General features: G+C 41.2%; 2 non-coding genes across 2 annotated transcripts; one reads left to right on the forward strand and one right to left on the reverse strand.

Annotated features, from left to right (window-relative positions):
- Positions 1–1396: 1396 nt before the first annotated feature.
- TRNAS-AGA lies at positions 1397–1478 on the reverse strand. Its single transcript has one exon. It is a non-coding gene; the product is annotated as a tRNA-Ser (tRNA).
- Positions 1479–5299: 3821 nt separating this feature from the next.
- TRNAS-UGA lies at positions 5300–5381 on the forward strand. Its single transcript has one exon. It is a non-coding gene; the product is annotated as a tRNA-Ser (tRNA).
- The last annotated feature ends 3111 nt before the right edge of the window (positions 5382–8492 follow it).

Raw genomic sequence — 8492 nt, forward strand, 5'->3', positions numbered from 1 at the left:
GCAAAGGTTGCGGGGAGCCGAGATCGCACCATTGCGCTCCAGTCTGGGCAAGAAGAGCGAAACTCCGTCTCAAAAAAAGAAAAAAGAAAAAAGAAAAAGAAAAAGAAAAGAAGAGAAAGAAAAAAAAAATGTGCATATGGTTCCAAGAAGATATCTAAATGGTAATTAAAACTTATATTCAGAAGAATGACATTGAAAATAATACTTATGAAATATGTTTCATGCAGTCCAAAATGCACTTGGATGCTTAAACTCTTAAATACATAATTAAGAATAAAATAAAAGCTGAACATCAATAATCTGAGATCCATTGGAAGAAATTAGAAATTAGCAAATTTTACCCAAAGAAATCTTAGGGAAGGAAATGAAGAAGAAAATAGCTGATTTAATGCAACGAAATAGAAACATAAGATGGAAATAAGCAAAAAAAAAAAAAAAAAAAAAAAAAAAGCCAAAATTTTGTTTAAAAAAAAACTAATAAAATTGCAAGATCCTTGGATAAACTGATTGAGTTTATCCAATAAGGCACAAATAACTGATCTCAGATATAGAAAAAGGAGAATGGCAGGTCTAACAAATAAAAAAGAAGATGCAGCAAGGCAAGAAGTGAGGATGAGCTCCACCAACCTTCCAAGGGAGTGATAGAATTCCCCTAGGAATTCCTTAAAAATTACTCAGCTGTGGCTAGCATTCCTTTGACCAATGCATTATTTAACCCATAGTTGTTAATCACACAATGTGATTCTGCACCTGAGGTGATTATCTTTCCGTGCTCTGAATATAGTCACACATCACTTTCTTTTCAGTCCCTCTTGCCTCATTATCGTCCTGGACACCTGGACAAGCCAGTCTGGCTTGAAGTCGTCAATTCGTTTTTACATGATTTCAAGGAAAATTGCTTTACTTAATATATTTAATTGCTTAGTTGTTTGCTTAATAATGCCCAAGTTATTCCCATCTTGGCGACCATATCTGAGTCTTTGCTTTCACTTGTATTTGATCCTGGATTTCCTGGAATTTCCTTTTCGGTATGAATGAGAATATTTACTTGACTGAAGTAGATCCCTAACAAGGGAACAATTCTGTGAGACACAAACACTCCTAGCAACATTTTTAAAGGAAAGCTGCCTTCAAAACAGGGCATCGATTGCAGGAAACACGATAGCATCACCTTGGCTCTTCTTGGGGGTAAAACACCAGTAAGACTCTGGTCGAATTAACTTTTTTTTTTTTTTTCAAATAAGTACACATTTTCCTCATTGTTTCAGGAAGGTGGCAGAATATTTTTAGTGGGCATATAAAGAGAAAAAGTCTGATCAGGCTTCTTCCTGGAAGATAAAGTCAGGATATCCCATCTGATAAGGTGTTACATCCCCTTTGCAAAGGAAAACGTTATCGTAGTCGGCAGGATTCGAACCTGCGCGGGGAAACCCCAATGGATTTCTAGTCCATCGCCTTAACCACTCGGCCACGACTACATAAAGAACGCTTTGCTTATTAGCATAAATCACTGTACTGAACTATAGCTCTCTTGGAAAGGTCAAATTCTCTGCCAGAAATTGTATTTGCTGTCAATGTTTCTTATTCTTTGGCATTAGTTAGATGATTATCATGCTGTTGTTTCAAACTGACAAGTAACACTTTATCCTTGGACCTGGGAGGACCCCTTCTTCTGACGTTCTGATGGAAGGAGACGAAGCAGGATGCATTTCCAGAGATCAAGCTTCCTGCTCCTTCAGGAGATGGGGATGCAGGAGACACCCGCAACAACAGGGACACACTCTAACATTCGCTGCAAATCTTTGACTTATAGTGACGATTTGAACAACCTCAAATGGCCATCGATGTTTGATGTTTAAAATAAATTTTGGAAAATCCATAGAATGGAAGCTTCTGCAAGTGATAAAAGGAATGAGATGCGCTTCTATAATGCTGATATGATATGTACTCCAGGATATTCTTTTGGCAAAATCACGTTAGTCACTAACATGTATATAAGACCTCACATTTTGCAAAATACTCTCATTTTATATCTGGCCTCATTTAGTCTTTACATCACAAATAAGGAAATGAGGGGCTAAAGTAAGTATGCAAACCTACACAGCACCTGAGAATTAGATTTAGATCAGTAACCTAGGCATCTTAGATGATGTTCACTGCTCTTTGCTCATGGACTCTATTTGTGCCTTCAGCATTATTTCTAAGTGCTCTACAGAAGCAATATCAACAAGATTTTAAACATGTTTCTCAGGTATCCATTTGTGAAACTAAACCGGTAAGCAGTGTATGCCAACAGTAAGCCTTAAAAGGGCGAGGCAATTGCCATCATCCAATATTTGTCAGTAAGCCAAACTGTAATTTCTCTATGTACCAGGATGTTACCTTTTAAGGAAGAGTACTCCACAAATATGAAATATGCAACGGGGGAAAAATTAGCTGATCCTGGTGTTAACCATTTTGTACTATCTGAAGCAAGAATCAACCTTATTAATTTAGCTAGATTTATCCTGACATTTATGTGTTTCCGTCTTTTTGCGTTTTTCCGTGCTGGACTGTCCCTAAGATTTTTGGAAACCTGTGTTCTGAATTCTTCCCTTTCCCTGGGCTCGAGTGGCTGGAGGCTTTGGCTCTTAGAAATGGTCTCGCGTCCTTCACCAGAACTTACGGGAATCATATTTGGCTGAAGAGTAGGAGACCTCTCCAGAGTCATCTTTTCCAGTTAGGATAGAAACGAAGCCCCTCCTCACCTCGCAAGCCCGCGCCAGTCTGGTTTTAGCCGTTCCTTTGGAAGAGCAAGTCAGTTGAACGACATCGAAGAGACTCCTGATTTAGATTTTAACTGTACGTAAACGCAGATGACTCCCCACTCTCATGCCTTCCCTTATTTCCCGTTGCTTCTCCCACTGGCATTAACAGGCTTGAGGTTGCTCGGACTCTCAATTCAATACTCCCTTTCTGCGGGTTCGTGAGAATTAGATGTGAACGTGGTGTCCGCGGATATCAGCGACAGTGGGCAAGCTCCAGCGCCCAGGAACTTTGAGTCGCTTGTCTAGGAGTCCTGTATTAAATTGAAACACTAAGTACAATATTCTGGTTCTTGATGTGCTCTGAACGAGCTCTTTCACTCGTGAGGAGAGACCTGGACAAGACTGTGAAGACTAACTGCTTCCCAGAGCTCCACGCATCCATTATGAGTTCACCGCAGGATTTTACCTGCAAAAATTTTGCCTAGATTAAGTCATGCTTACTGCCTCTTAGTTCTGTCAGTGAACATTACGTCACAAACATTTTCCCAGAACTATTACAGTCTTCCAGCATGTCGTTTCTAGTGGCTTGGTAATGATCTATTACGCAGATGGAGCAACAATAATAATAAAGAACTCCCATTTTAATATCTATTTTTCACTATCACAACTAGAAATAAAAATAAAGGTTCCTGTGTAGTATATGTTTTCCTTTGGTTAAGCTTATTTCCTAGCTGGGTACAGTGGTTCACGCCTGTAATTCCAGAACTTTGGGAGGCGGAGATGGAAGTATGGCTTGAGACCAGGGGTTTGAACCAGGAGTTTAAGACCAGGCTGATCAACATAGCGAGGCGCCCCATTTCTATTTATAAAATATAAAACAAACAAACAAACAAATAAAAAGGTTATTTCTCTAGGAGAGTGCTTCTGAAAACTTCAGTGGGCACCAGAACCACCAGGATGGCTTGGGGTTTTTTTATTTTTATTTTTTATTTTTATTTTTGAGACAGTCTTGCTCTGTCTCCCAAGCTAGAGTGCAGTGGTGCGATCTTGGCTCACTGCAACCTCCGCCTCCTAGGTTCAAGAGATTCTTCTACCTCAGCCTCCCTCGTAGCTGGGACTACAGGAGCGTGCCATCAAGCCCGGCTAATTTTTTGTATTTTTGGTAGAGACGAGGTTTCATCGTGTTAGCCAGGGTGGTCTCGATCTGCTGACCTCATGATCCACCTGCCTCAGCCTCCCAAAGTGCTGGGATTACAGGCATGAGCCTCCGCGCCCGGCAGGATGGCTTGTTAAAACAGATTGCTAGATACCCTCCTCCTCCCCCGCGCCCCGCCCCCCTCACCCCCCCAACCTCCCCCCCGCCCACACACACACGCACCACACCACCCTAGTTTCTGATTCTGAGATCTGAGTTCAAGCCCAAGAATATGCATTTCTCCTAAGTTCCCAGGTGGTGCACAGGCTGCTGGGCGAGGACAACACTTTGCGAAGACTGCACAGGGACAAAGAATTTGAAAATAAATTTGCTGTGTCAAAGGTTACAAACCGTTTTTAGCAAGTGCCGCAGAAATAAGACCAAATAATATTTGCAAGACTACAACGAAGGGAACACATTTCTTACTATTTTAGAGGGAAAAACAAATGTGGGCGCGCTTTCACTGTCAGAGACATTGCCGGCCTCGGTCATAGAGATCACTTTCCCTGGAATTCGTAGACTTTCCCCCTGACTTTTGTCTAAAAAGAAATCTGATTTAAGTTTACCCTTATTATCCCACTCTGACAATACTGTAGTATCTGAAGCAAGAATCAACCTTATTAATTTAGCTAGATTTATCCTGACATTTACGTGTTTTCATCTTTTTGCGTTTTTCTGTGCTGGACTCTCCTTAAGATTTTTGGAAACCTGTGTTCTGAGTTCTTCCTTTTCCCTGGGCTCGGGTGGCTGAAGGCTTTGGCTCTTGGGAATGGTCTCGCATCCTTCACCAGACTGACGGGAATTACATTTACCTGAAGAGTCAGAGACCTCTCTAGAGTCATCTTTTCCAGTTAGGACAGAAACGAGCCCCCTCCTCAGCTCGCACGTCCGCGCCAGTCCGGTTTTAGCCGTTCTTTCGGAAGAGTAAGTCAGTTGAATGTTATCGAAGAGGCTCCTGATTTCGATTTTAACTGTACATAAACGCAGATGACCCCCCACTCTCGTGCCTTCCCTCATTTCTCGTTGCTTCTCCCATTGACATTGAGAGGCTTGAGGTTGCTTGGACTCTCAATTCAATACTCCTTTTTGCTGGTTCGTGAGAATTAGGTGTGAACGTGGTGTCCGCGGATTTCAGCGGCTAGTGGGCAAGTTCCAGCGCCCAGGCACTTTAAGTCTTTTGTCTAGGAGTCCTGTATTGAATTGCAATCCTAGGCACTAAGTTCTGGTTATTGATGTGCTCTAAATGAGCCCTTTCATTCGTGAGCAGAGGCCTTGACGAGACTGAAGACCAACTGCTTCCGAGCGCTCCACGCATCCATTATAAGTTCATCATAGCCATCAACTAAGATGTAGGCGGGTAGTCGTGGCCGAGTGGTTAAGGCGATGGACTTGAAATCCATTGGGGTTTCCCCGCGCAGGTTCGAATCCTGCCGACTACGGTTTTACCGGGTACAGTTACCACCTTTCCTTAGGTTTCCTCAGCTAAATTAATCAGTCCTTAGGTTTCCTCAGCTAAATTAATCAAAACTTATCCAAATTCCTGTGCTCCATTTGCTGCTCTCCTAGGCAATCCTCCCACTGCATATTCAAATTATATCCTCTTTACTCAGTGAATGGAGACTACCTTATGTTGCAGTTACTTCAAAACTGGTATAAATCCCTGTGATCACAGCCAGCAAGACTTCAGCTTGTCCTGCACTAAATAGCATCTTTGTATCCTTATAACTACTGTCAACTCAAAAGAAGTCAGGATTCACAAAAAGCTTTACCACTAACAGGTAATTTTCATTAAATACTTAGTACGTTCCAAGACATGAGTTAAGCACCAACAGCATATTTTCATCTGCATTTTACAGATGAAGAAACCACCTAATGTTACACAATGAAATGGTATTTTAACTGAGGACTTCCAGATGGGGTTGTGAATTCAAGTTCTATAAATTCCACTGGGGGCATCCCCCAAATTATCAGGTTGTTAGCAGATTCAAAGTTAGATTTATTAGTACCCAAAAGGGATAAATAGTAAGTCCTATTTTTCAAGTACTTACTACACATCACCATCAAGGTCTTTACATGGTTTGTAATTTGTAAAGCCTCACAACATAGTCATTATACAGACTGGAAGGTCCACAGGCATATATATGTGGCCAAGGTCTCACAGTGAGACGGCAGTAAGTTGTAACTTGAGTATCTCTTGATTTTGACTCCAAGACCACGGCACCCAACAGGCGTCTCAGTCTTCTACCTGTACCGGCAATTAACACCACCACCACCTATCTCTAACATTCAGAGTTAGTTCGCTGTTCTGACATCATTCTATTTCTGTTGGTAATGAGGCCACAAAGTGGTATGATTTTAGCCGTTGGGTTTAGCCTGGGGTGGGATATTGCTGCCCATGGGGTGTTTGACGCTTGAGTTATCTTTGATGTAGGGCATACCGCTCATCAGTCCACGGGAGTTTGTTTGTTTTTGAGCAGGGTGTTTCTTAACAGTTTATAAAGAGCTTGCCAACACATTAGACCATTTAAGCTACTGAACACTGGAGCTTGATAGCAAAGAACACTTTTTCAACCAACAGGATTTGAATGCACAGTACAAGGCTGGTTTGAGAGAAAGTTAAAGACTATCTTGGCCCGAGAGATGGAAAGAAATTGTAGTTATGCTACATATATTAGAAGTAAGTGAGGTAAAAACAACAACGACAAAAAAAAAAAAAAAAAAAAAAAAAGAAAAGAAAAGAAAAGAAAAGAAAAGCAACTCTACAAAGCAAAGAAATACAAAGTTGCCCAAATTTTGCATTCGTAGTAATTAAAATCTCAGCTCTCCTGCATAAAGACTCAAGAGCAGATTATTTTTATCAGCACTTCCCACTTCAGAGGACAAAAATGTTTCCGTGGACTTCACAAATTATTGAAAGAAACAATCCGTTCAGGACAGGTGCGATGGCTCACGCCTGTAATCCCAGTACTTTGGGAGATGGAGGCGGAAGGATAGCCTGAGCCCAGGAGGTCTTCGAGACGACCCTGGGCAAAATAGCGAAAACTCTGTCTCCCTCCAAAAAACAAACAAACAAAAATTTAGCCGGCTGTGGTGGTGCGCACCTGAAGTCCCAGCTACCTGGGATCACCTGAGCCTGGGGAGGTCGAGGCTGTAGTGAGCTGTGATCCCGGAAAGTGGATTCTATTCCACCTCCTCACCCAGAGGCAGGTATATTGGGACTTGCCTGGCTTCTTGGCCTTTTGACCAAGATCGAGTGTAATATCGGGAGTTGCAGGAATTCATGGAATATATCAGGCCGAAAATTGATTTTGGTAATTTACATAGAGAACGTTTTCCCTGGGGAAACGAAAGGTAGAGAAAATTTATACATATATCCTTGAGTAGGTTCCACCGAGACTTGACCTCGGATAGTTGGATTCAGAGTCCAGAGTGCTAACCATTACACCATGGAACCCCTCTTGGTACTGTTTACCCAACAATTGCTCATGCTGGGTTACAGGCTTTCTACTGCACGCATTTAATGTATCAAAGCAAAAATCTTTAGTTTATGCCCACTCACAACACCCTTTCAAAGAAAACCCTGGGGGATCTATTTATTTATTTTTGCCTATTACATTGATCCACGAAGTCTCCCTTCCCCCTAACCCCCAATTAACTCAGAAACTTGGTGGTCCTGAGCTTTGCTTTCTTCATTAAGAAAAATTGAGCGACTTTTATACGTATCGGAACTGGACCGAACTTCTTCTATTGTTTCTGCAGTTTAATGCTTAAAAGCTAGGTTAAGTGGGCTCTTGTAGTCCCCCATAAAAACGGGGAAATTAAGTCTTGGAGAATTCATGTCTTGGGAAATTAAGTCTTGGAGAACTCGTGTCTTGTCTGCAACTCTGCTCAATTTCAGACACGGGATATTTTTCTCCACATAGGTGAGTTATCAGGTTTACTGCCTCTAGGAAAACAACTTTTAATATCTTGATTCCAGGAAATTCACAAAATTATTGAAGGTTCCGTGCGATCGACTGAGAATTATTTAAATTTGGCCTTCTCTCTATCATGTAAACTAGTTGTAACAATTAAGAAAAAGAAATTACTCAAGTGAAATTAAGCATAAAGCTGTAAACAAACATCTCTTCAAATTGAGACTACGTGATTCACTAACCTCAATATTGTAAATTGGAGGCAAATCTGCACCCACGCATGAAGCTATAATTCTAGTCAAACCAGTTCCCTGTGTCTCCCGGGTCTCGGAGAGGTGATGATGATACAGTTTTGGGAGACTATAGACACAGCCATTTGTAGGACAGGTGAAGTCAGCTAGGTTCATTTAAAGCAGAGATTGATTGGAACCTTTACTGCAGCTTCTACTCAGCATCATCCAGAGTTTCTCATAAGATAAATTGTATTTGAATTATATTTTCATCATTTATTTTGAGGAAGGAAACATGCAAAAGTATGTCTAAATGAAAGTATTTATTTGAAGTCCCAATGGATATTCTAAAGCCTGTATAAATTGAACTCAGATTTTTTTCTCCTAGGCTTTTCTTATTGCAGTT

Source organism: Theropithecus gelada, chromosome 4, assembly GCF_003255815.1.
Source record: "Theropithecus gelada isolate Dixy chromosome 4, Tgel_1.0, whole genome shotgun sequence".
Classification (NCBI taxonomy): Eukaryota; Metazoa; Chordata; class Mammalia; order Primates; family Cercopithecidae; genus Theropithecus; species Theropithecus gelada.